Genomic DNA, 27,492 nt, shown 5'->3' with positions numbered 1-27,492 from the left:
ATCAGCCTCATGCAAGGGCTGAATACACTCTCAAGACCAAAGAACACCCAGGCCTGGAGGTCCAGGTGCTTGAGGTAGAAACTACAGAGGTTCTGGACAGATCATAAAAACGTCTGCCGTGCCTTGCAGCTCTTTCCATCAAGAGGTGGATTCTACTTCTCTACTCGAATTTAGACTTGCCTTTCGACAAATAGCATACAAAGCTTGCAGAGTCGTGAGAACTCTTGGCCTAGGTCCCCAAAGACCTTACAGCATCTGCTCTACACGATTCGATTTGAACCGTGCTGCCACCGTGTGAATGAGACGACGCTAGGTTGCTAAAGGCTGAGAGACCACAGGGAGCAGAGATGAATCACCTAGCTCAGCACTTTCGGGTCAACCAGCCCCCAGTCAACTTGCCAGCTCACTACAGACACATGCCCTATTGAGCCCTGCCCAGCCTAGCCCAGAAGGACCACTCACCCTAAGTTGCTGAGCTCACAATCATAAACTAAAGAGCTGTTGTTACTTTATACTGCTAAATTGGGAGCGGTCTGCTATGTAGCAACAGCTAATCAATACAGCATTTAAGGGAGCTGACCAAAGCTGAGGGTAATCTGCAGATAGGCCAAGGGGCACCAGTAGCTTCCACCACACTGCCTGTATTAATTCTCTATTACTGTGCAACAAGTCACAATAAAACATAGCAGCTTAAAACAAACTTTTATTATTTTGTATGGTTTCTGAAGGTCACAGCTGGGAAGGGGCTCAGCTGGGTGGTTCTGGCTCAAGGTCTCCCATAAGGTTGGGGTCAAGATGTTGGCAGGAGCTGCAGACATGGGAAGGTTTGACTGGGGTGGGAAGGCTTGCTTCCAAGCTCACTCATGTGGCAGCTGGCAAATCTTTGGTTCTTTAATGGCTCTTGGCTGGAGGCTTCAGCTCTTCACCACGTGAGCCTCCATAGGCCCACTTGCAGCAAGGCTGTATTCTATTGGTCCACACAGATCAACTGTGGAACAACAGAGGAGAGGGCTACCCAAGGGGAATACCAGGGGTGGGATCACTGGAGGCTGCCTCCCTCACTATCTTTTCTCTCTCATCTACCCACACCCTTTGCCATTCACTCCACCCTTCAAATGACTCATTCATTCCCCAAATACTAAATAATGATAACAGCTCTTCTTGTTTTGGTAAGCCCACTAAGTACCAGGCACTGTGATAGTCAGCTCATGTATAAAAGCTACATCTTGGGGCACCTGGGTGGCTGTGTTTGAGCATCTGCATGAGCATCTGCCTTTGGCTCAGGTTGCAATCCCAGGGTCCCAAGATTGAGTCCCACACTGAGCTCCTGCTTCTCCCTCTGCCTATGTCTCTGCCTCTCTCTCTCTCTCTCATGAATGAATAAATAAAATCTTAAAAAAAAAAAAAAAAAGCTACATCTCTTTATCTGTGAGCCCTTGTCCCCCTGGGAAAGATCTCCTGTGATACTGTGTTATAATAAGAAATATATACTTGGCCTTCATCCTTCATCCTGGCACAGAGCTCTTTGAACCTTTGGGATTTCTGAGTGGTGGGGTAAAAGGAGTGTCTTCTGTTATTCATAATGAACCCCCTTCAACCATGCCTGCCTTCCCTGGAGGGCAGTGCCTTTAGGCCCCCGGTCCCCTCCCTCGGCCACAGTGCCTGATAGAGAACCAAAGTCACTGCCGGAGTCGCTCCTGCCACTCATAGGCAAAGATCATAAAACTTCTACCTGCCTTTGGTTGTTTCTGCTTTTGTTTTCCAATGAGAGGAACTCAGAATCACTTCTATTAAAAGAAATGAACAACAGCAAGACAAGGTAGAAAGAGAACATTCTGAGGAACAAAAGAAACACACCCCTACTCGATGCCACATTACTGGTCCTGGGAGCCTTTTCTCACTTAGGAGAAGAAAAAAAATGAACCCAAGTGCTCTGTGCCTGCCCCTGGACTCTTGGGGTGCCTGCCCGCCCTGCCACATGCCTGCATCAGGGTGCTGAGCAGCTGTGAAGAGCCTGAGCCAACTCCATGGGCGCTGCTGGCGGAGGCCATGCTAAGCCATGGTTAGAGTACACAGATAGCAGTCCCTGGCAGTAGCTGGACTGGCAGCTTGGGAAGCCTTAGAAGTTCAAGGATGCCTCAGGCTGGAAAAATTTCATAGGCATGTAGGTGGGGCAGGAAGGAAGGGTAGAGGAGGCTCCTCTGAAGTCAGCACAGTGGGGGCCAGTGGTGAGGGGAAGGGGGGTGGTTACTCAGTTCCGGCCATGCCCTTCAGACTGGAGCCCAGGACCTTTGGCTCAGAATCCTAAAAGTCCCCTCCCCCGAGGAGCCCTCCTTGACTACACACAGGAAGCATTCCTCTATAAGGGCACACATGGCCTCCTATTGTGATTCTCCTTTTAACAGCACTGAGATTTGGGTAGAAATCTACAGCCCAGTGGGTCAGAGACCTTCAGAACAAAGTGGTCCCTCAGTAAGTGTTGATCTGAGGGTGATGGAGAATACCTAAGGCGAGGCTTCCCTATGTGCTCTGAGAAGGAGAAACCCCACTCACTGGGCCCGTTCTTCTGGTGGCCTCCACCGAGGAACTGAATGCACCTCTCCCCCGACAGCAGCTGTTCTTTCCGAACTTTTGAGTCCAGTGATCACTCAGCTTCCTAGAATGGAGCGTGGTAAAGCAGGGAGGGGGCCGTCCTTGGAACAAGGATTCCTTGGGCACCAGTACCGCCTCTACCACCTACCAGCTGTGTGGCTCTGAGTGTGTTAGAAGATAGCAAAAAGGACCCACCACGAGGATTTATGGGGACGGAAGGAGTTCCTGCACAGGGGAGCACTTAGACCCGAGTCTGCCGGGTAACGAGTGCTCCGGATGTCAGCTCTTAGTATTTGTCCTGTCTTCCTTGGATCCCAGAAGCAGAACTCTAAGCCCTTTCAGGGACTACCCCAAATGTGTGCGGGAACAGAGAACGTGCTGGGGACTGGCTGTGACTGTTGTTTCCGTGAGGGAGAGGACAGCCCTAGGCCAGTGTTGAAGGAAAAGCTCTCTAGTGGATGGGGGTACGGGGTGACCTTGGCTCCAAGGGCCTGATCCCATGGACTCATGAGCCACCCTAGTTTGGGACCCCAAATGAGGGCCAGCTTAGATCTCAGGCCTGCCTTTCTTTTTTCTGGCCTCCTGGCCTTTGCTGCTGTCCTCAGGGACAAGCTATTTTAGGTAGCAGTCAAAATAAAACTGAGATTAACCCAGAATTCTTGGCAGCCAAACAATACCATAATTATGTGCTTTTTAACTTCAGAAATCAGGCAGCTGAAGCCGACTCGCCGGGGTGTGTGGGGTGCTTTGAGGATAGGAAGCCTCCATCCTTTGCTGGGTTACCTTCACGCAGCCTCTGCCACGGGTGGCCACCGGAGAACCATTCGGCTCTTAGGGGGACACTATTTCTTTTCCAGAGAGTCATATTGTCTGAACAACAATACAACTTGCTTTCACACTAGACACTGGCAGGTTGGAAGGGTGACTTATTACTTTCTATATCATAAATCCTACCAACACCACCCCCTCCCCAAGTCCGGGTCCCAGTGCCTGGTGGCCAGGAGGGAACAGAGGAGGCCTGTGTTCCAGGGTTGGATTTTCAGGGCAGGAAATCACCCAGAGGAATGTGTCTGTGCTTTGATTGCCGACAAGGGGCGCAGACCCCCTAGTCCGGCAAATAGGCCCCTTCGTCTTTGCCAGGAGCCGAGGGGGAGGGGGAGAATTAGTCACACACCAGAGAGCGACAGGATTAGGCCCCTGAGAGTAAAATCCTTCACTCTAACCAGAAAGAGGGAAAGAATGGGGGATTCAAGAGGCTGGGGGGCGGGGTTTGAGATTATGTCAATAAAGGTCACTGCCCAAGGAACAAAGAGGCAGCCGCCATCGGAGGCTCTGGGCACATCTTTAAGCTCCCAGGCAAGATCTCAGGAGGCAGGGAAGAGAGAAAGAAACCAACAGACCCCAGGGCCAGGGGCAGCCCCAACGTGTGACTGGAAAGACACAGTTTCCCACCGAACACTCACTTGGCCCTGGGAACAAGGGGCTTCTGGAAACATGATGCTCTCAGCAGAGTGCTAGATATTTGCCCTGAAAGTTGACCTTGCAGGGAGAATGGAAATAGAAAAACATAGCCCAGCTGCCCCATCAAGAGGGAGGCGAAGGGACACCTCAGGTGGTGACAGACCTTCTCCATTCCCGTAGGGGAAGGCCACTGGGCCCGGGCCCTCGGCATGGCAGGAAGTGACATGTGGGGTGGCCCCTGGTCCCTGCCCAGGGATCAGGAATGCATATGGCTCCACTGTTGTAGCTGAGACCTTTGTCCCTTTTAGGACTTCGCGGGCCTTTCGTTAACCTCCTGCCCTGGGTCCCAGGGAGGAGCGCCTATCTTTAACGAAGGATGTGGATTTCCTGCTTGGTTTTAGTTTGTTTGAATTTTATTTTTGTCTCAAAAGCCTGAGACATCTTTCTCTGCCACACAAGCCAAAAGAAAACAAGCCTTGGGAGGTGGACTGTAGGGACTGGACATGCTCAGAGAAACAACCTGTCCCAGAGATAGAATCTCAATTTTGGACCGGGGGCAGGTAAAGGAAAATGAGGCCTACATGATAGCCAGTGAAGGAGGCTGGGAGTTTTAAACAGGTGGGACTGGAAGGCAGGCCCCCCGACTGCTCTTCCTCGTAAAGGCTGGTGGGTTTTCATGCTGGAAAGGCTGCCTTGCTCACATTTTTCATCCTGTGTGGTCTCTAATTGGAAAGTGAAGTTGCATTCCAGTGTGAAAAAGAAGCCACTTGGCTACCTCCCTCTGGGGACTTCACGGCAGGGCCTCTGTCCCTGCAGACCTAGAAAAAAGGGCCGGCTCTCTGTCCAGGGCAAAAGGGGCTTTGGGCAAACCAATTGGGTGGCAATAAAATGATTAACAAGGGCCAGAGATTGATCCCATTGGGGCTTGGACAGTGCTTGAGGATATCAGGCAAAGTGAGACATAAGAGAAGCCCTAGAAAGGAGAGTAGGGGGCCTCTTGAGTTAAGATGCCAGCTGCTGATGGCTGGGGGCCTACAGGAAAGAATTGTCATCCCAACGGTCTCATCATAAGTGGTCTTCTGAGGTCTGTGTCCATTACTGGCCAATAGCACCTTCTAGGCTGCTCCCACTTGGCCAACACTAACCACAGATCAATATACCCGCGGGAGACCTTGTTTGTTGGACTGTTTAGAAACTCCCAGGAGATAGACCCCCATCCAACTTGTACCTGTAAGCAGAGCCTGCAGAATTCAGAGAGCTGCCTTCAATGCTTCCTTGTCCAAGGAAGTGCATCAAGCCATCACATTTCATGCTTCCTGCTGGCATGGTGAGGCTGCATCTACATAATTGGTTATCCAGTATGAGCAACCCCAAGGCCCCTCCTGCCCCCTAGCTCCAGTGGCAGAGGACAGACACTCTCCTCTGAAAAGTTTTTTCTAATGGATTTTTTGAGAGGTGGCCCCTATTCTGGGATGAGCTGTAGGAGAGGATGGCAGAAAAGAGATAGAAGTTCCCCTCTGCCTCACATATTCCACTGGAGTGTCTCTCCTACCCCTGACCTGCCTTCTCTACTGGAGGGTACCTCCTGCTGGGGCTGGGGGTGTTCTCAAGAATGTTTCCCCACATCCCACCTGCAAATATCTCTGAGAGGAGCAAGCCCTCCAAGCTGAAAGCAACATCCTGAAGGGCTCAAGGGAACTGACAAGCAAGGGAGACACTATGAGACCTACCTTGTTTAAATACCAGCCCGCAGCTTTCTATCCTACCACCCTCTTCTCCCCCCACATGACTCTTCCTCTCTATCCCATGACACTCATTGCTTCCTAGCAACACTACGACATATAGTTACCTCTTCATGCTTGCTATCTACGTCGCACCTGATGTAAGCTCCATGAGCGCAGAGATTTTAACCACACTTGTTCACCAATATGTTCCAAGTGCACAGAACATTTCCTGGCACCTGGTAGGTACTCAAAAAATACATATTGAGTAAATGGGCTGAATGTGGGATATGGTTGCATTATAGCATGTGAAATATTAGATGAAGCCTTCAAAAATAAGCATAAGTTGGGCCTGTGATGGTCTTAAAATGGTCCGGCCTGCCCTGTATTTCCTTCACTGATGAAGCTGAGAATCTTCCCATGTGTTTACCAAACATTTGTGTGGGTTTTTTTTTCTGTGTGTGTGAAATGCCTGTTTTATCTCTTGCTCATTTAACCCCTTGGATTGTTTGTCTTTTTCTTTTAGATTTATAGGAATCCTTTATATATTCTGGAAACCAATCCTTTGTTGATTATATGCATTTCTCCCAGTTTGGAGTTTGTCTTTTAATTTTCTTTATGGTGTAATAATTTTATTTTTTTTAAGATTTTATTTATTTATTCATGAGACACAGAGAGAGAGAAAGAGGCAGAAACACAGACAGAGGGAGAAGCAGACTTCCTCTGGGGAGCCTGATGTGGGACTCAATCCCAGAACCCCAGGATCACCCCTGGAGCCAAAGGCAGACTCTCAACCACTGAGCCACCCAGGTGTCCCTATGGTATAATAATTTTAATGTAGTTTCATTCATTAATCTTTTCTTTTAGGATTAGTACTATGTCTTATTTAAGGATGCCTCCCCCCCCAGAACTCATAGATTCTCCAGTATTTTTTCTAAAAGTTTTAAAGTTTTGCTTTTATATTTAATTCTTCAATCTGTTAAGAATTTATTTTGGGGGATGAGGCAAGTAGATAATTTGCATTTGTTTCTGTCTAGATTCAGAGTGATGCTATTAATCTGGGACCATTTAAGCCCCTTAAGACTTTCTTGGGTTCAATGTGGCCGCCTTACCTTGCTACTGGATCAAGGCTCCCATGCCCAGACTGGCTCCCATATTAACACTTATTCGCAGGTTGACTTTTACTCCTGGATGCAATTTTGGATTCATCTTCCATATTCTGGGGAGAAAAGGTTGGAAAAGAACTTAGTCACCATACTTCCTGTAAGCCTAGCAATGTCTTCAAAATTATACTTCATTTAAGAATTCAGGATCTAAGGGCACCTGAGTGGCATGGTCGGCCAGGCATCCGACTCACAATTTTGTTTGTCTGGTTTCTTTTTAAGATTTTTATTTATTCATCTGAGAGAGAGAGAGAGAGAAAGAGAGAGAGCACACGAGTGGGGCCAGGAAGCAGAGGGAGAAGGAGAAGCAGACTCCCCGCTGAGCTGGGAGCCCCATGTGGGGCTCGATCCCAGGACCCGGAGACCACAACCTGAGCCAAAGGCAGATGTTCAACCATCTGAGCCACCCAGGTGCCCCTGACTCATGATTTTGACTCAAGTTATGATCGTAAGGGATGTGAGATCAAGCCTTGCATGGGCTCTGTGCTCAGTGGGGAGGCAGCTAGAGATTCTCTCCCTCTGCTCTTCCCCCTTGCTCATGTGCTCTCTCTCTCTCTCTCTCCCTCAAATAAATAAATCTTAAAAAAAAAAGAATTCAGGGTCTAAGAGTTTTATAATGGGACAGTATTTCAGCATATCTGTGGTCACCAACTCTTACCCTCTATTCAGAGAGCAGATACATTTTAATTCAGACTGTACACTCTAGGTCAAACTACCAACTTAAGAAACAATTACTCTTGCAAAAGTAATATACATTCACTGTACAAAATTTGAAATAAAAAAGTACAAAGAAGAAAATTTAAATCATCTATAGATAAGTTCCCATCCTAGGGTATAACATTTTTAATATTTGAGTGTGTGTAGTGGTTTGAGTGTGGTCTCCCAAAAGTTGTGCCCACCCAGAACCTTTAGATATTATCATTATTTGGAAAAAGGGTCTTTGTAGATGTAATTAAGTTATGGATCTCAAGAGGTGCTTATCCTGGATTAGTGTGGGCCCTGAAACCAATGATAAGTCCTTAGAAGAGGAGAAAAGAGCTAAATAGACATGGGTAGATAGGCATGTGAAGACGGAGGTAGAGACTGGAGTCAGGCAGCCACCAGAAGCAGAAGAAAAGATTCTCCCCAAGAGCCTCTGTAGGGAGTGTGGCCCTGCTGACACCTAGATTGTGAACTTCTGGCCTCCAGAACTGAGAGAGAATAAATTTCTACTGTTTTAAGCCACTCAGTTTATGGTAATTTGCATTAGCAGCCCTATCTAACCAACGGTATAGACCTGTTATAGGTCAACTTCCCCAAAAAACAGCTTCAAAAGCAGAGATTTGCATACAGGTAGTTTATTGGAGAATTCTCTCAGAAATGATGCCTGCAGGGTTATAAGAGAGGTGGGATTGGACAGGGGGAGAGAGGAACTGAGACGCGGTTGTCACAGAGGCCTCAGCCTATCCAGAAGCCCTGATGCTGGCATGGCCTTTCAGAACTGTCTACCACTGAGGCCAGGGAGCCAGACCCCAGCACCTGTATTAACCAGTCATGGATGTGGGGGACCCCGTGGGAAGGTAGTTCTCTTCAGAGGCAAGCAATGTCTGGGAGAAGCCACCACTCCTAGGATCTGGGGAAATGAGACCCTTGGTCCTAAAATAGGGAAATAGGGGTGCATCAGCTTGCACGGAAATAGCTTTTCAGTCTAATACACATTTTTGGGCTTAGCATTTAATTTTTGAAACACTTGAGATTTATGTATGTTTTACATAAATTTAGCAGAATATCTGAGCTGTAAATTTATTATTAAAAAATCACTGAACTTTATGTGTTAAAGTCTATAGAACAAGCTCATTTTAAGGAAGTAGAACTATTCCACATGACTAAATTATCATGTGATTTTTTTCCAGGAAACAAACTTTTCTTTCTATATATATATATATATATATATATATATATATATATATATATACTGCTCAGTTCCAGACATCCTGGCCTTCTTTCAGTTCTTCCAGATGTCTCTCTTGACACTGGTTTGTTTTTGACGTGCATACTGTTCTCTCTGCCTGGTGAGCTTTTCTTCAGGAAACCTTCCACCTCCCAGCCTCCCTGCCTCCCATACACGTGGTTCCCTCCAGCTCATCCCTCCCATCTCAGCTGTAACATATCCTCACAGAGAGGCCTTCATTGATGCCCTCTAAGTGAACTCCCCCTACAACACTTCAAACTTTCCTTCTCGTTCTCATCACACTTGTGATCGCTGCTTCATTGGTTCCTAGCACTGAGCAGACAGTGGGAGCGCAAAGATATCATTGAATTGCATGTAATCCTCGTCTGCAATGCCTGGGGTCTAGATTCAGTCTTAATTACTGCAACAGGCCTTCAGCACCCGGCAGGGGGAGAGATGAACTGAGACACGGTTGTCACAGAGGCCTCAGCCTATCCAGAAGCCCTGATGCTGGCATGGCCATTCAGAACTGTCTACCACTGAGGCCAGGGAGCCAGACCCCAGCACCTGTATTAACCAGTCATGGATGTGGGGGACCCCGTGGGAAGGTAGTTCTCTTCAGAGGCAAGCAATGTCTGGGAGAAGCCACCACTCCTAGGATCTGGGGAAATGAGACCCTTGGTCCTAAAATAGGGAAATAGGGGTGCATCAGCTTGCATGGAAATAGCCTTTCAGTCTAATACACATTTTCAGACTTATGAACAGTTGCTAAACAGTCTCTGTGACACCAGCCCTACAAAATCCATGCATCAAGTACCACTGGCCTTCTAGTAAGTGTTCCTTTTTTTTTTTTTTTTTTTTATGATAGTCACACAGAGAGAGAGAGGCAGAGACACAGGCAGAGGGAGAAGCAGGCTCCATGCACCAGGAGCCCGACGTGGGACTCGATCCCAGGTCTCTAGGATTGCACCCTGGGCCAAAGGCAGGCGCTAAACCACTGTGCCACCCAGGGATCCCCTCTAGTAAGTGTTCGAGGGTACTTCTGGCTTCCTTTAAAAACATCTCTGGGGAGCATCTGGGTGGCTCAGTAGTTGAGCCTCTGCCTTGGGCTCAGGGGGTGATCCTGGGGTCCTAGATAGAGTCCCACATTAGGCTCCCTGCAGGGAGTCTGCTTCTCCCTCTGCCTGTGTCTCTGCCTCTCTCTCTGTGTTTCTAATGAATAAATAAAATCTTAAAAAACAACAACAACAACAACAACAAAAACAAAATCAAAAACATCTCTGGGATCTCTCCAAATAATTTAAGTGATCTCCCTCCTTCACAGGTGGAGCTTAGCTTTTTCCTCCACCTCCCCTGAGAGTGGGCTTATTTTCCAGAGTGCAGTATGGAAAGAGGGGACAGTGATATGACAGTTCACATCAGTGATGAGTTATGTCGGTGATGTGTACTCTTGACATATCATGATGAGAATGGTACTTCACTTCTGTGGTCTTCCTTCCCCAAACTTATAACCTTAGTCCAACCATGGCAAAAGCATCAGGCAAATGCAGATTGGGGGACATTCCAAAAAATACCTGAGCAGTATTTCTCAAAAGTGCCCAAGTTTTTTAAACAAGGGAAGTCAGAAACTTCCACAGGCCAGAGGAGACTAAGGACAAGTAAATACAATGTGGTACCCTCAGGGGGGTGGGGATGGGGTTCTAGAACAGAAAGGGCTTTGTAGGAGGAAAACTAGTGAAATCTGCATAAAAGGTGGAATTTACTTAATAATAATGTACCAGTTTGGTTCCTTGGCGTGACAGATGTCCCCTAGTGATGTCAGATGTTAACAGAGGAAACCAGGTGAGGGGTATATGGGAATTCCATTCTATCTTTGTAACTTTTCCATAAATCTAAATCTATTCTGTTTTCTTCAAAATCTGGAGAGGTACAATATCACTTCCATGCCCCGGAAAAGCCTCTGGGCCTCCTGGGTCCTCTGATGGGCCTCTTTTATTGCAGAGAGGGCGGGGGTGGTGGGGAGGTGAGAAAGTAAGGAGGTGTGAGGTCAAGCACTCTGCTATAAAAACACGTCCAAAAACGAGATGACAACAGTGGGAAGCCCGTGTCTTACATAAATAAAGAGCAGGTATTAAAACATCGCTACTTGAATCCAAGCAATTTTCTCTCCCATTGACACAGCGAATGACCCAACGCTTCCCAAGAAGTTCCAAAACCCACACTCTACTCCTCAGGTCAAGTGTAGGCGGTATTAACTTCCAGGTCTCTTCACAAACCTTCTCAGGGGTAACACCCTGGGCCCCAGGGGAGCAGGGGGTGGGGGCCCAGTGCTCCAAGGCTGCTGCTTCAGGAGGCCAGGAGGCAGGCCCCCACCCACCCCACCTCTTCTGGCCAGGTAGGCGTGGAGGACTGTGACACCAGAGCCCGGGGGGTGGGCCTGCGGGCACACCTGTCAAGCCCAGGAAACACCTGGCAGGTAGCTTCTTCCTAATGTCAGCAGGTCCCGAGGTAGCTACCCTCCAGGAAGGGGGAGAAAGAGACAAGGGAAGAAAACCAATTAGCATATTTCTGGAAAAGAAAGGTCACAGAACCAGCTTCACAGTAGGAAGCCAAAATTATTTGGGGTGGGGGGGATGGCCTGGGGAAGGGCCCTGGGGGTAGGACCTGTTCCTAAACTATGAGCCTGGTGCCAGGGGTGCTTGCCCATGAAGCCCTGGAGACAGAAGAATCTGTGATGAGAGGTGCGAGTGGGCAGCGGAGGAGGACTGGAAAGGAAGACCTGATGGGAAAGACCTGCGCTGAACAGCGTGACTTGGGCAGTGGCCGTGGAGCTAGAAGAGTGTCTCCTGAGCCAGGGCCCTTGTGATGGCCAGGCTGCCCCTGTCCCCCTCCAGACCTCCTCTTGCTCCCTCCACCCCCAGGAGCCTCCACTGTCCTTCAGCCACATCATCTGCTGCAAGACCTTGCACCCCAGCAAATGTCCACGAGGAAATAAAGAGGCCTCCCTTCCCCTCCTGTCTGACTGCTCCTTGGGCAACAGCTCCAGAATCTCTGGATACAGACTGGCGCTGCCCAGCCGCCCCCCCCCCCCCCCGTCTGACCCCCAGCAACAAGACCCCCTTGAAACAAACATGCGCTATACACCCAAGCAGTAGCTGCAGAGGGAGAAGTGCTTGCGCTGCACCCCAAAGCTTCTGTCCCTGGGGTAAGGATGTGAGGCCCCTGAAAAGCAGCACATGAATGACGAAACTGAGACCGCTGCAGCATTTTACCAGGTCTTCATGGGAAAGGAATTTGGGAATATGATCTTGACTAGACTCTAGGTTCTAGGCTGGTTTTAAAAAAGTCTCCAAGGATCCAGGCACCAAATGAGATACTCCCTCTACCTGCAATGGCCCTGCAGGGTCCCCGCCAGCCCAGTTAGCCAGACTCACCCAACTTCCCATTTGGAGGAGGGTTTTGGGTGAGATGAAAACCCTAGATTCCCGCTGTGTTTATTTTATTTTATTTTATTTTATTATTTCCCCCCGCTGTGTTTATAAAGGGGATTTCTACCAGAGAGACAAGGAGACTCAAGTTCATCAGAGGTTGATTCTCTCCTATGAAGTATCTCAGAAGCATCACATCACCACTATGTGATGGTCTTTAAAAAACAAAACAAAACAAAACAGAAAAGCAATTTATGGTTCTAAGGAATCTAAAATGGAGATATTTAAATTTCTTTTTTTAAAGAAGATTTTATTTATTCATGAGAGACACAGAGAGAGGCAGAGACACAGGCAGAGGGAGAACCAGGCTCCCTGTGGGGAGCTCAGTGCAGGACTCGATCCCAGGACCTGAGCCAAAGGCAGTTGCTCAACCACTGAGCCACCCAGGTGTCCCAACAATGTTGTGCCTTTCATCGCAACTAAGTGCCAACATTACTCAGATAATGTTTCTTTTTCTTTCAAGCATTAGGCCACACAGACAAGCTAACAGAAAAGCAGAGCTTAAAACCAAAATCCCATCTTGGGCGCCTGCCTTTGGCTCAGGTCATGATCCCAGGATCTGGGATCGAGTCCCACATCGGGCTCCCTGTGAAGAGCCTGCTTCTCCCTCTGCCTGTGTCTCTGCCTCTCTCTCTGTGTCTCTCATGAATAAATAAATAAATCTTAAAAAAAAAAAATCCCATCTGGGAGGAGTAGAACCTGTGGGTTTTCTCCTGAAAATTTCTACAAGAAGCTGGGTCTCTATTAGAGGGGAAAGCTGGAGATTACTGAGGTGAACAGGGTGGCTGCCTCTGTCAGCTGGCAGACAGGACAAAGACAAATAATAATAACACATTAGTAATTACCTGGTATCTTCAGGTGGAGTTGAAAGTGTTTTATAGGGAGAGGACAGCCCTCCCCTAATAAAGGCAGAGGAGGAGATGACTTCCTGGAGGCCTATGAGCTCTCACGTCCCACCTGGCAGCTCACTCATGCACCAATGACAGGCCCAGGGCCCTGGCTCAGTCCCGTGCCACCACCTAGGTGCCAAGCCATCCTTGTCATCCAACCCTCCCCTCCCCCCAGTGTGCAGGTGTGTCTTCCAGGCTCTGCACTCCACCCTCCTGGCCTGTGTGAGCTCCTCCTGCTACTTCTGTAACATGTCTGTCCCTTCCCTTAAAAAGCAAGTGTTTTATGGACATCATATAATTGATAGAGTATTTGGGAGGTGTGTAAGACGTGGGCAGTGTAAACCCATTTCTGAGATGGGAAAACTTGAGGCCCAGAAAGGTGTGGTGTTTTCTATACCCTGAGGCTATATGTTTCAAAGTGGGGTCTAAAACCCCTCTGAATAATTCTCTGTAAGAATTATTTTTTATTCATTTGGATGCTAACTTAAAAAAATAAACGTTTTGTAACATGTGATTGACCACCTGACAACTAAATGCCAACATGGATTCAGGTACACATTTGTGTGTTATATATAATCATGTCATCTAGGGGTGCCTGCATGTATCTTCCAGCGTAGTGTTCTTCAAACTGGGGTGCACGGATATATCTTTAGGGTTCATTGGATGCTCTAGTTTGGGAAACAATGCTCTATGACACACAGGATTCCTGGAGGATCTGCCTCACATATGGTTGAACCTTAGGAATGAGCCAGAGGGAAGTGGTGGGAATGCAAAAGGGTGGCTCCTGCAGAGAGGCCAAAGAGGAGGTACACAAGGTTGTGATCTGGCCTGGGCTGACCTCTGAAGAGGTCAGATGGGGTAGGCAGGGGCATGGTGTTCTGGGGCAGGGGTGATGCTTGTAAACATGTGGTGGTAGCCTAACAGCTTTATATGGGCCACCCAAGAGCCAACCATCATGCACAGAGGCTGGGATACCAAGCCGGGGAGGGCCCCAGTGAAACAGGCAGAGCCAGCTGTGATTCCAGCAGAACTCAGGGCAAATCAGGAAGCCAATACAGGGGTTCAGAGTTATGACTGGGTCAATCTGGAGGGGCTTCAGAAGAGTGGGCACACACAGGATGCCCAACCCTGGCACCCCAGTACCAGGTTTAGGGCAGCACAGGGGCGGTATGGAAGGCTTTCCACCCAGCTCACTCCTCCTCAGCCACCAGTTATCACGACTTAAATGCCAATTCTTCTGGAAAGTCCCCGACCCTCAGATAAGCCTTTCTGCCAAACACCCACAGCTCCCTCCCTGTGACCTTCCTTCCTGTGGCAGTTAGCTGCTCAAGGTCTGTTTTAAAAAATATTTTATTAAATTCAATTTGCGAATATATAGTATAACACCCAGTCCCATCCCATCAAGTGGCCTCCTTAATGCCTGTCACCCAGTCACCCCATCCGCCCACCCTTTGTTTCCCAGAGTCAGGAGTCTCTCATGGTTTGTCTTCCTCTCTAATTTTTTCCCACTCAGTTTCCCTTCCTTCTCTTATGGTCTCTTTCACTGTTTCTTATATTCCACATAGGAGTGAAACCATATGATAACTGTCTTTCTCTGACTGACTTATTTCACTCAGCATAATATCCTCCAGTTCCATCCATGTCGAAGCAAATGGTAGGTGTTCATCCTTTCTGAAGGTCTGTTCTTTTTTTTTTTTTAACATTTTTTAACTGCTGAATACCAACTAGACAGAAGTATTAGTAGGCATCTCAGAAGTAGTTGTTTTTTTTTTTTTTAAGATTTTATTTATTCATTCATAGACACAGAGAGAGAGGCAGAGACACAGGCAGAGGGAGAAGCAGCCATGTAGGGAGCCTGATGTGGGATTCGATCCCGGGTCTCCAGGATCACACCCCAGGCTGCAGGCGGCGCCAAACCACTGCACCACCGGGGCTGCCCTGAAGGTCTGTTTTTAAAGATTTTTTTTTTTTTTAATTCATGAGAGACAAAGAGAGAAAGCGAGATAAAGAGAGGCAGAGACACAGGCAGAGAGAGAAGCAGGCTCCATGCAGGGAGCCTGAAGTGGGACTTGATCCCGGGTCTGCAAGATCAGGCCCTGGGCCGAACGCAGCGCTAAACCTCTGAGCCGCCTGGGCTGCCCTGAAGGTCTGTTTTTATAACCAGACTATAGCTTCCTGAGGGCAGGCACTGTACCTGTCCCATTCACAGGGACAGGGCTCCACAAGTATTTGTTGATGAAATAAAAACATGGGAATTCCAGGTTTGGTGGTCTGAGCTTCTAGAACACTCTCTGGCTTGGTCGGAAGTGATCTGGACCTGGACACCCTTGCCTGAGGCCACAGCATCCAATGCCAAAACATTCTACAGAAATGTTCTGTTGTGCAGGAAGCCTGCCCTGCAGGATAATTTTGCTGCCATCCCGTATGATATCCTAATCTGTCCAGATAAGGGCCCTCTTCTCTTTCTCCTCAAGTCCGTGCCTCTTTTTTTTTTTTTTTTAAGAAATATTTACTAACAGAATATTTCTGTGATATGCTGCTTTATACTTTGCAGAAACACTTTTATACGTATGATTTTTTAAAGATTTTATTTACTTATTCATAAGAGATACAGAGAGAGAGGCAAAGACACAGGCAGAGGGAGAAGCAGGCTCCATGCAGGGAGCCCGACGCAGGACTGGATCCCAGGTTTCTAGGCTCAGGCCCTGGGCTGAAGGCGGCGCTAAACCGCTGAACCACCCGGGCTGCCCCAAGTCCATGCCTCTTAAAGCCAGGAGCGCTGACCTAGCAGGCAGCACGAGGTCATTTTGAGTCTCTCCTAAGCCTCAGGCATTTTTACTTCTGGAGATCACATTCCATATCAAAAATTACTACAATGTTCTCTCATGTCACATGAAACATATTTAACCAGGTAAGAGGTGGGTTCAGATGCAGTTGACTAGCTGGAGTCATGCTACATTTCATAGGTGTTTACTTAAACATTTATCAATTTTGATTTCACAAGTTTCCTTTTCTTATGTTGAAAAGTTTGTATAATTTTTCAAGTCTTAAAAATTTTTATAGGCCTGTAGGAGGCTCATTTATCCATTTATTGGATAAAGTGGTCCTGAGTCCAAGGTAGCTATATGTTCCTTGGCCGGGAACTCCAGACAAGCTCCTAGCATCTGCTGATAGGAGCCAAACTCCTTTACAGGACTTGGACTCATCTACTCAAAGCACAGCACTTGGCAGCCTTCCTATGGATTCTGTAGGCAGAGCAGAGGAAGAACATTCCTCCCACCAGAATTAAGGGCCATGTCTATGAGTGGGTGGTGAGCATTAATTCCCAAATAAGGCATTCGGAATGCAAAACAATCCATCCAGGCTAGTCATCGGACACTGACCGCAGTGATGAAACTTTGAAGAATCTAGGAGAGAGAAAACAGGGAGAGTAGTAGGAAGGGGTGGGAAGAAGAACTAATTAATAGTACAATTATTAAATTAAGAAAAAAAATCCGGGGCACCTTAGGTGGCTTATTCAGTTAAGCCTCTGCCTTCAACCCGGGTCATGATCCCAGAGTTCTGGGATCGAGCCCTATGTGAGGTTCCCTGCTCAGTGAGGAGTCTGCTTTTTCTCTCTCCCTCTGCCCCTCCCCACTTGCACTCTCTTGCTCTTTCTTTCTCAAATAAATAAAATCTTAAAAAATAAAAGAGGGGGGGGGGAAGAAATCAATTCTAAACGAATAGATTGAACATTCAATTTTATGGAATGGGGAATAGTAATGAGGAATTTAACTACAAAACATGCCAGGCATTATATATACATATTTTAAAAGATTTTGTTTGTTTGTTTGTTTGAGAGATTGAGAGTGCAAATGGGAGGAGGGAGAGGGACAAGCAGACTCTGCGCAGAGCATGGAGCCCAAAGCAGTACTTGATCCCACGAGATCACGACTGAGCCAAAATCAAGAGTTGGATGCTCAACCAACTGAGCCACCCAGGCGCCCCATACCAGGCATTATATTAAGTTCTCCAAAAAGGTAGGTGCCCTTAGGCAGGTCACGTATGTAGATAGAATATTTGTGATTCCCTAGTATAATATGATAGTGTGAATAAAGAACATAAAGCAATAATTATGGGGGAATGGATGAGGAGACAGTAATTAATGGGGCCTGAGGAAGCCCAGGAAGATCTCACAGAGACTACAGCTTCTTAACTGGATCTTAAAGGATGAAAGGATTTTTTCCAGATGATAATAGGAGGGAACAAAATCCCAGGAAGAGGAGGCAAAACGAGCAAAGCTATATAAATAAAAAATAATAAGGGTTAACTTACATTGAGTGCTTCTATGTGCCCAGTGTTCTGCTCTAAGCACTTCACAGAACCGTGGTAAGAATGTTATTCCACCTTATGGCTGAGGAACTGGAGGCACAGGGAGGCTAAGCAAATTGGCAGTCAGGTTCTAGAGCCCTGGTCCCTGCCTCCTTAGCCACACTGGCTCTGAGGTTAACCTGTATAGACCTGCAGGGTCATAACTAAGGTTGCTAGATTGACCAAATAAAAATACAGGATATTGGTTAAATTTGAGTTTCAGATAAATGCCAAATAATGTTTTAGTGTGAGGATTACATGAGATATTTTATCTGGCAACTCTAGCCCTAACCCTGGACCCCCTGGCGTGACCTAGGACAGCTTCTGTATGGCTACAAATAAATGCTCCCACAGCTGACGCTTTCCCCACCAGCATCTTCCATCTGGCTTTCCTGGGCTTGGCCGCCGGTCTGCCCTGGCCTGCCCAGCTCTCTGGTGATGGACCTCACAGGCATGCTGTCAGAGAAGCCCTCAGCGGCCATGGAAGGTGCTGGTGCCAGGCAGAGACTCATCTCTGACCTGCGGCCAGGTCTGCTCAGCCTCAGCACATTCCTTCCCAGCTCAGCTCATCCTTGGCGCTGAGACCAGCAGCAGAGGGAGGGCTAAGTACAGCTCCATCACCCACCAGCCGAGGGGGCACTGGGTGGGTTCAAGTCTACACAGGTTAACCTTGGAGCCAGTACCAGATAATAAGACCCATAGGAGAATGGGGCAGGGGGTGGAGAGGGATGGGGGAGGTGGACTTTGGCTCATTGCTCTGAGGGTGACAAGGCTCCCTGACCTCCATTCAGGAGACGGGTGGGTCTAGATGTGCCACTGTCTCTAACCTGCAATCCCAACCTTGACCTGCCTGTCAAACACTGGACTTCTTTCTTCCTCATCATACGTGGTAAGCTCCCAGGTCTAGTTCCTGGGTTTCCAGCTCTACAACTGCTGAACTTTCCTTCTTCTGGGAACTGGTTCCTTCTGATCAGCATGGCTATGTGACAGCTGGCACATCCTTAGGTGATGCCCGCTCCAGTTGGGACAGGTGCTTTCAGAGCCACAGAGGATACCTGTGAGAGGCTGGGGGAAAATTAGGTCTATGATATGCAGCCATCAAAGACAGTTATGTGTTACCAAGCGACACACCTAGATGCGTATCTAGGTACAGGTTTGGTGTCCTGTATATTTTTATACATCCAGTAATGACTAAAATGTTTACACTTGGATCTTTTAATACAGTGTTATGGTCTTCTAAAAATTAAGAAAAAATGACTAAACATGTATACTGTGTAACCTTCGACTCAGTTAACCTTGCCAATAGAAATTTAGCCTCTTAGGCCCAGGCAGGGCCAGCTTCACGGATGTGATGGTACCAGGCTTGGAGCTCAGGGGGACCCGAGGCTTCGTCTAATGCTCTGCTGTCACCGTTTGACGATTCTCAGTGACTTCTGAACCAGGGGCCCATATTTTCATTTTGCACTGAGCCTCACGTATTATGTACTACGCCCTGTATGTCCTGAAATGGAGTTTAGCACACGCAGGATGAAAAGAGCTTCTGAAACAACAGCCTTGAGAGCCCTAGACTTGTGAGGTGGCGGCACAAATTCATAAATAGGAAGGCATTGTCATTTGGGGAGGAAAGTCAAGTCAAATCATATCAGGCAGGTATCCTGGCACCTGGAAGGCAGCTTATTGTTACAGGAAATAGTGACAACAGCTGCCAGGTGTGGCATGTCAGGAAAGTCAGCAAATTCACAGAGATGCTGTTTCCCACAGACACGGGCATAACCAGCACAAAGCCAAGAGTGCGCTACAGGGAGGGGGTCTGGCAATGAGCTACGCCCCGGGCCTGTGCTGCGTCCTGGCCTGTGCTATGCCCCTGGCCTGTGCTACGTCCCCAGCCTGTGCTACATCCCCAGCCTGTGCTATGTCCCTGGCCTGTGCTATGTCCCCAGCCTGTGCTATGTCCCCGGCCTGTGCTACATCCCCAGCCTGTGCTACATCCCCAGCCTGTGCTATGTCCCCGGCCTATGCTACACCCCTGGGCCTGTGCTATGCCCCCGGCCTGTGCTACATCCCCAGATTGTGCTATGTCCCCGGCCTGTGCTATGTCCCCAGCCTGTGCTACACCCCTGGGCCTGTGCTATGCCCCCGGCCTGTGCTATGCCCCTGGCCTGTGCTATGCCCCTGGGCCTGTGCTGTACCTGGGCCTGGGCCATGCCCTGGGCCAGCCATTTCAGTACTGCAGAGCACAGTGTCTACATCCCCAGCCAGAATGTTGCCCTCCCTCCCACCACTGCCCACAGGGCTGGCACTGGCCCTCCCCCCCCCCCCCGAGGACTCAGCGGGGGGCCTTGGGTCTGTGAGCAATGTGCCGGGCACCAGGAACCCAGAGGGGGTACCTGGGCTTGTCCTGCTGCTCACTCAGCACTCCTTTCCTTCCTCTGTCTTTCTGCTCAGTCCTCTCCTCTCCCAACACCCCTCCCCATCCCAAGCCGGGTCCCCTTCCAGGCTGGAAAACCCTGATGCATCTGGATTCCCACAGGATCAGTCGCTCAGTGGAGCAGAGGTCAGGGAGGGGATGGCCTTTCCCAGCATTTCTGTTCTAGTCCAGCGGCTGTCTTTGCTATCTTAGGTGATAGGCATTAGGGACCGGCTGCCAAGCCGTGAAGCTGAGTGGGAAATTCAGTAGAGCGGGCTTTTTGTTTATTTCTAATAGGAAGTTAGGAATTACCCGAGAGCAAGGGCTGTGTTTCCAGCTGACAGCCTGTGTTCAGCCTGGGATAAAAGTGCTCCTGCTGACTTCCACATCCTCTGCCACCAGCCTGATTGATAACAGCTGCCTATGATCCTCGGTAGAGCTTGGCTTTCCGCCCGCTCGTGTCCGCTCAAGAGTCCTTGCTTGGCTGACATCAAGTGACCAGTGCTCAAATCTGCCAGATGGCTCCAGACAATATACTCATCAGGGTCAGATGTAACTCAAGATGCTACTACTTGGAGGAAGTTCTCAGACTGTCACTTCGTGGTGGGCTTGGTGACTGAGCCTCTAACCCTGCCAATATCCCAGTGGCATCAGTGGCAGTGGGGCCCAGGCTAAGACAGCAGCTTGCAAGTTGGGAAGGACATGCCGATTAATAATAGCTGATATTATTAATAATGCCTGATGCCTCCATGGAGACGTTGCAGCATGGCACTGAGATCGTCAGTGCGTTCAGGCTGCCCGGGTGTGAAGCCTCACTCTGGCATTTGTTAACTCTATGACCGTGGGGAAGTCACTTAGCCTCTCTGTGTCTCAGCTTCCTCATCAGTAACATGGGGCTAATGAGAGTGCCTTTTATATAAGGTTTCTGTGAGGATTAAACATGTAAATATTTGTAAAACACTTGGAACAATGCCTGGTGCATAGGGAGTGTTTACTGTCAACTATTATTATTTCTTTATCCTCACAATGACATTAGAAGGAATGCATGTTGAAAGATTAAAAACTAGCTTCAAAGAGGTTAAGTAACTTGTCCAGATGACACACATAGTAAATGACAGAGTCCTGACTTCAGTCAGAGCCTGGGTACCAGCCTCCACCCCAGGGTGCCTCAGTGTGGAGAGGTGAATGGAGAGGTGTCCAGTTCTGGCATCTGAAACCAGCATTCCCAACCACAAAGACGTCCTTTTGAGTTTACTCAGGGCACCGGAGAAGGGGAGATGAGTGGGTACAGGGTATCAGAATGAAGATCTCTCTTTAGAACAATCTGCCAACCAGAAGATTATAGGAGTGGAGGAGTTAAGGTGAGGACCCTAGACTGTCCCATTTGCTCTTCCTGCTATAATCCAAGGAGCTCCTAGCTAGTGAAATCCTAGCAAGCAGAGTTGCTCCAAGTAACTGGTCTTTTGTAGTTTTAGGGAGAACGCAGAAGGCTATGGTTTAAAGCAAAAGGCACTCTTGATTGCTGTGGTTGACAAGGTGCTAATGGTTTCTCATAATCTCCAAATCTCCATTAAGTGTTCTTCACACTGGGCTGTGATTAAAACTCCTGCTCCTGGGGGACCGACCGTGGTGTGTCTCTCCATCTGCCAGGTTCCATTTTCTCTAATTGGCTTGGGCACCTGTGTCTGCTTAAATAGAATTTACACCTATTAGAAGCAGTTTTCCATATACACAGATCCCATCCTTGCCATCTACTTTTGGTGACCACAAACTCTTCCCCAAACTGAATTAGACTGAGAATGGAATCTGAGAAACTAAAACTCTCTGGTGTTTAAAAACACTGACAAAGCCAACCTAGGTTTCTGCTGAAGTACACTATTTTACAAATTGGAATGGGGAGCTTTTTTGGTAAACCTACTATTTAGAAAATAAACAAACAATGAAACACGCATACAACTATTTCAGAAATGCTACCACACAGAAAAGAAATCCTCTTGCCAGAATGCCACCATATAAAGAAAGCAATTGAAGAAAAGAGTACTTGTTGAAATGCCACTGACATTATATCAAGTGGAACTGGAAAGAAAATTAATATCCTGCTTAACGCCATAAACCTTTTTCCAAATCACTTATTTTTAAAAATACAGCCTGTTTTATTAAATAATATTTATTGAACAATAGACTGTCAAGTTTCTTTATATAAAAATAATTTAAAAATTATCTTATCAACTTTTGGTAACAGAAAAAATTGGGGTGCTAAATTGAAAATGGTCTGGAGATGATGGGATTGGGTAACAGAGGACTGGTATTCTTAACATAGGTGTTAGGTTCATCATTTATTGCTAACCCCAAAACTTAGTGTCTTAAAACAATACCAATCACTTATTGTCTCCCACAGTTTCCATGAGTCAAGAATTTCATTCTGGCTCAGAGTTTCTCATGGGATTGTAGTCGGTGTCCACCAGGGCTGCATGATCTGAAGGTTGCCTGCGACTGAAGGAGCTGCTCCCAGGGCGGCTCACTCACTTGGCTGGCAAGTGGGTGTTGGCTGTGCGCAGGGGTTTCAGCTCTTCTCCATGGGCCTCTCCATGGGCCTCTCCATGGACTGCTTGAGTGTCCTCAGGGCTTGGGGTTGCCTTCCCCCAGAGTGAGTCAAGAGACTGAGGTGAGACCCACAATGCTGTTTGTGACCTCCACCACGCCCTCTACCAGACTCCATGCAGGCAGAGGCTACATGAGTGCTTGAAGACCAGGGGGCAAGAATCACTGGGGACCATCTGGGAGGCTGGCCACCATAGGTAGCTCTAATACTAACCAGTTTCAAAATGCCTTCTGTGATCTTCCAATTTATGCCAAATCTTTTTCTTTCTCTTTCTTTCTTTCTTTCTTTCTTTCTTTCTTTCTTTCTTTCTTTCTTTCTTTCTTTTTCTTTCCTTCCTTCTTTCTTTTCTTTCTTCTTTCTTTTTCTCTTTCTTTCTTTCTTTCTTTCTTTCTTCTTTCTTTCTTTTTCTTTCTTTCTTTTTCTTTTTCTTTCTTTTTTAAGATTTTATTTATTCATTCATGAGAGACACACAAAGAGAGAGGCAGAGACACAGGCAGAGGGAGAAGCAGGCTCCATGCAGGGAGCCCAATGTGGGAGTCGATTTCACGTCTCCAGGATCACACCCTAGGTTGAAGGCGGCACTAAACCGCTGAGCCACCCGGGCTGCTGCCAAATACTCCTTTCTTATATTTTCATAAACCTGAACTGCATTCATCACCTGACTACAGGCTTCTGCTTTGTCACAGATGCATGGAAATTTAGAGCTGAATAGTACTGAATAGCACTGTAGCAATCATCTACCTCAATTCCAAATGCCTCTTGAGATCATGTATTAACAGGATATCTTTACGTGTTCCTCTCCTCTCCAGACTATAAGCTTCCTGAGGACAGGGACCAGGTCTTATTTTCATGCATTCCCAGCACCTAGTACAAAACCTATAATGTAGAGATGCCCCCTAAAGGTTGGTTGAAGTATTTTACTCACCTTGGTTGAATCACTTCATTCTCTGGAACTATTCCCATTTGTACTGGACTGGGTGACTTTTAAGCCACTTGTCACTTTATCATGTGAAGAGCCTTTTTTCCTAGAGGAACATGGTCATGTGACCTGATAGCTTTTCATCATTGTCTCATTTCCTTTTGATTTGGGATAGAGATAGTCTACTGGCCAGTGAAGTATAGAAGCAGACCAGCTTATAGCAGACCCTCCAAAGACAGTGTTAGAATAAATTGTTATCCTGGGTCCAGTCTTTGAGCCAAGACGAGTTCAAGGACACTTCCCAACTGTGTTGTGAGAAGGGAAAAGAGGGGTGACAACTGAAGACAGAGACTCCCTTAATCTGTGAATGAATCTACCATTACTCCCTTGCTCAAAAGCCCCTTTCGTCCCCTGTCACCAACAGAGCAAAACTCAAATTCCTTGGTTTGCATCCAGGGCACCTTCCCCCTCATGGACTCCTTGCTCCATGCTGGCTGTACCCTGTCTGGAGCTGTTTTCTTTACCCATCATAATCCTTTACCCCATGTGACCTATTCCCAGCAAATTCTAAGTCAGCACCCTCCAAAGACCTCTCACACTGAATATAAGTTGTTTTGGAAGTTGTATTCCAGAGAAACAGTTGAAATTAAAACTATGCCAAGATGCTTTAAAAATTATGCTGTGTAATTTTTCTTGAAACATTTCATCTACTGAGGAATGGGCAATAGATTATAAATGAATTAATTGTGCCTTCTTGGGGTTTTTACTTGACATCCAAATCATACTAGAGAGAAAATTGAGCCCATGAGAAAGAGTGACTGGAGGTGACCCTTCTGTACCAGGGGCTAGTACCCCATGCAGAGGTTAAAAGTCCAGTAAACCATCCCAATTACTCCATAAATCTCATATATCACTGTTTCTACTGCTCTGGAGCAAACAGATTCTGCTTTGAGAGCTTCATAAAAATTCACTCCTATTTAGCCAATCAGCCCCTTTTACTGTTAAAAGATGGGCCATAAAGGGAAGTGCTGATACTACTTTTCCTTGAGGCACCTGTCTGATGCAGTTCCAAGCAGGTGGTGTTTTCCCGAGTTGACTCCTTTGTTTGGAAAACGTTTGGAGACTTTGCTGAGAGCAGTCAATCACCCAGGAAGTACGGACAAGCCCATTCTTACCATTCTTCCTAAGTACACTGACCTCATTATTTGCCCATAAATGTGAATTGATATTTACTTAATGTGTCTGTTTGTAGAGAGATTGTCAATTGGTCTGTGTGCCTGTCATCTCTCTGTCTACATTATTATTGTCTGCTTCTTAAAAAGGAGGGATAAGGGTTAATGGTACAATATCACATAACAGGCTGCTGGGGAAGGGCGCTGGGATACAGAGTGGGAAGTGGAAGAAAGTACAGGGAAAACCCATGGATCTAACCTAGGCAGGCCAGATTAACCGGATCCCAACAGGCGGCAGGCTGGATGCACCAGAACCTGCACGGCCCAGAAGCTTTCACGTCCATGATGTTGCTTCAGCCATGCGATGGCCCTGTTAAGTAGGCAGCATCATCCCCACTTTCCAGAGTACAAGAACCCAGGCTTAGAGCGGGAGGAGGGTCTTCGTCACATCACAACTTGGTGGCGATATCATTTATTCCGAATGGAGCTTGACTGCAGGGCCTGCTCTAGGTACAGTCTGACGTTGGTGGAGTTATGTGGTTAGTTCTGGCCTCCTTGTCAGGACACGTACCAACAGGGGTAAGTACCGTACCGCTCGCTGACCTCCAGGGTAGATGTATGGAAAAGAACTCTGCTTCTCCAGCAGTGGCACTCTACACGAGCAACTGGTAAGTAGAGGAGACAACGTGGGACTCCCCCTTGGCTCTCCCCCATCACATCACACAGGCCACCCCCCTGCTGGGTACGCTACAGAGGCTGAGCCTTCTGCACCTTAGGGACGAGGATTTGAAAAGAGCCCCCCTGGATAAATCGAGAAGCACACTGGGGCTTCCCTCCAAGCTCTCTTGGGCACCTCCCTTGCAACCTTCCTTCTCCCCATGCCGCTATATTGTTGATTATAAAAAGGAGGCCAAAGGAACACCTGGGTGGCTCAGTGGTTAAGCATCTGCCTTTGGCTCAGGGTGTGATCCTGGAGTCCCAGGATTGAATCCCACATCAGGCTCCCTGCATGGAGCCTGCTTCTCCCTCTGCCTATGTCTGCCTCTCTCTTTCTCTCTCATAAATAAATAAAATCTTAAAAAATAAAAATAAAAATAAATAAATAAAGGAGGCCAAGGCTGAGGCAAGTGCCCACCCTTCCGTTCCTACAGAAACCCCTATCCTACCTTCCCTGGCTCGCCTCTCCCAGACCTCCCTCACTGACATAATTTATTGCTTTCATTAAACAGGACACTCAGCCAAATGCAGTGAGTTTCATGTCTTCTCTGCGAGGAAACCCCCTGAGGAAGCAAATTGACAGGTGTCTGAAAGAAGAAAGAAACTATGAATGAAAGCAATTCGCCCAAACTGTACAGTCTGTCTTTCCCTTCCCAGGTTTCTCTAACTTGACTGAGCTGGACCAAGACCCGAAGGCATTTCTTTTTAACTTAATTATCTCCAGGGAACCATAGCTGGAAGTCAGGCACACACATGTCTACCCCACACAGCGGGTACACTTGTTGGATGGCTGGGGGCCTCAGGGGGTCAGAGGTCTCATGGGTGACAGCAACTCTTCTCTCTACAAACAGACCCTCTGTGACAGCCAGTGATAAAAGGTCTCCCAAGTGGAGCCCACCGCGGGGGCAGAAACACATCACCTGCTGGTTCAATCAGGAGACTGGACGTGGGGCGGAGGACGGATGCTGCTGGCCTGGCCATGCCACCTGGGGTTGGCAGCTGGATTCAGCCTCTGCCTGCCTCCAAGGAGATTTAGGCACTTTGATGACAGATTATTTCACCCTGTGGCAAAAGAACAGAGCCTTTGTCAACAGCGTCAGTGCGGGGAGCCGGGTGGCCTACTGCTCAATTGCTTTCAGAACTGCTTCGTCATAGGCTTTTCTGGTTATTCACAAATTGCTAAAAACATTGTCTACTTGGGCTGAAGTCTTTTATATGAAATAAAGATGCGTGATAAAGATGCATTTGTCTCCCACCCACCATCTTCTCTGCCCCCGTCCTAGCACAGTCAAATAAACACTCCACAGTCTGTTACTCCTTGATAGAAAAAGGGTCTTGGGTTCTGGTCTCTTGCAGAAGTTTATAACTATGTGTGTAGTGGGGGCGAGGGGGCATCTCTTCTTGCCTTCCTCACTTGTTTGTTGGTTTCCCACCTAAAAAAATGAGGCCATTCACCAATTTTATGCCTGGGCATATTTCTGAGGGCATGTGATCATATAAGTGAAAGTATCTAGAACCCCTCCAAAGGTAGAAGCTTTTATTCACTCTTCTATAATAACTGGGTGAACCTAGAGGTTGATGGGAGGTATTTGGGGTGACGGAGGCTACAATCCTAATGATAATTCAACAAAGTTCTGATGCTCTCCTCGGGTTCTATGGATTAGCTCTCAGATCTGAAAGCGTGTGGGGTAGGACGTTGACAGCATCCGACTTGCTGAGTCTCCCAGGGCAGTCACAGAAGGCTCAGCCACCACCCCAAAGGAGCCTACGCGGGGTGTCATTCCTGGCTCAGAGCTGGAAGGGGAGGCTCCTGGCTGAGATGTTACCAGTTCAGGCTCCGTCCCAGTCTCCCCCTCCCAACATACAGACCCCCTCACACTTTTTCAAGATGCCTTTTGCAGTGAACATGTACAAACACTAGATGTAAAGTTTGAGACTTTCCATGTTCTTAATCCCTGAAGAAGGAGAACTTCATGGGTAGTTGAGAATCCTAAAAGAACACTAATACCTTTTGCTGAACACAGCAACTTTCTCAGAGCAACAGAAAGGGAGAGGCCATTACTAAATTGGTTCTCCCCAC

General features: G+C 47.6%; 1 long non-coding RNA gene across 1 annotated transcript in view; it reads right to left on the bottom strand.

Moving 5' to 3' along the window:
* Positions 1-699: 699 nt before the first annotated feature.
* The window catches only part of LOC121488219, a 95,208-nt gene continuing 68,415 nt past the window's right edge, over positions 700-27,492 (bottom strand). Inside the window, exons 2-4 of the long non-coding RNA XR_005986998.1 lie at positions 26,333-26,474; positions 6,887-6,993; positions 700-988 (exon numbers count right to left, since the gene is read on the bottom strand). This is a non-coding gene — a long non-coding RNA (uncharacterized LOC121488219). The remainder of the gene's footprint in view (positions 989-6,886; positions 6,994-26,332; positions 26,475-27,492) is intronic.

The sequence above is a fragment of the Vulpes lagopus genome, chromosome 3 (genome assembly GCF_018345385.1).
Source record: "Vulpes lagopus strain Blue_001 chromosome 3, ASM1834538v1, whole genome shotgun sequence".
NCBI lineage: Eukaryota > Metazoa > Chordata > Mammalia > Carnivora > Canidae > Vulpes > Vulpes lagopus.
Note: the sequence above shows the minus strand (reverse complement) of the source record. Positions and strands in the feature narration are given on the sequence as shown.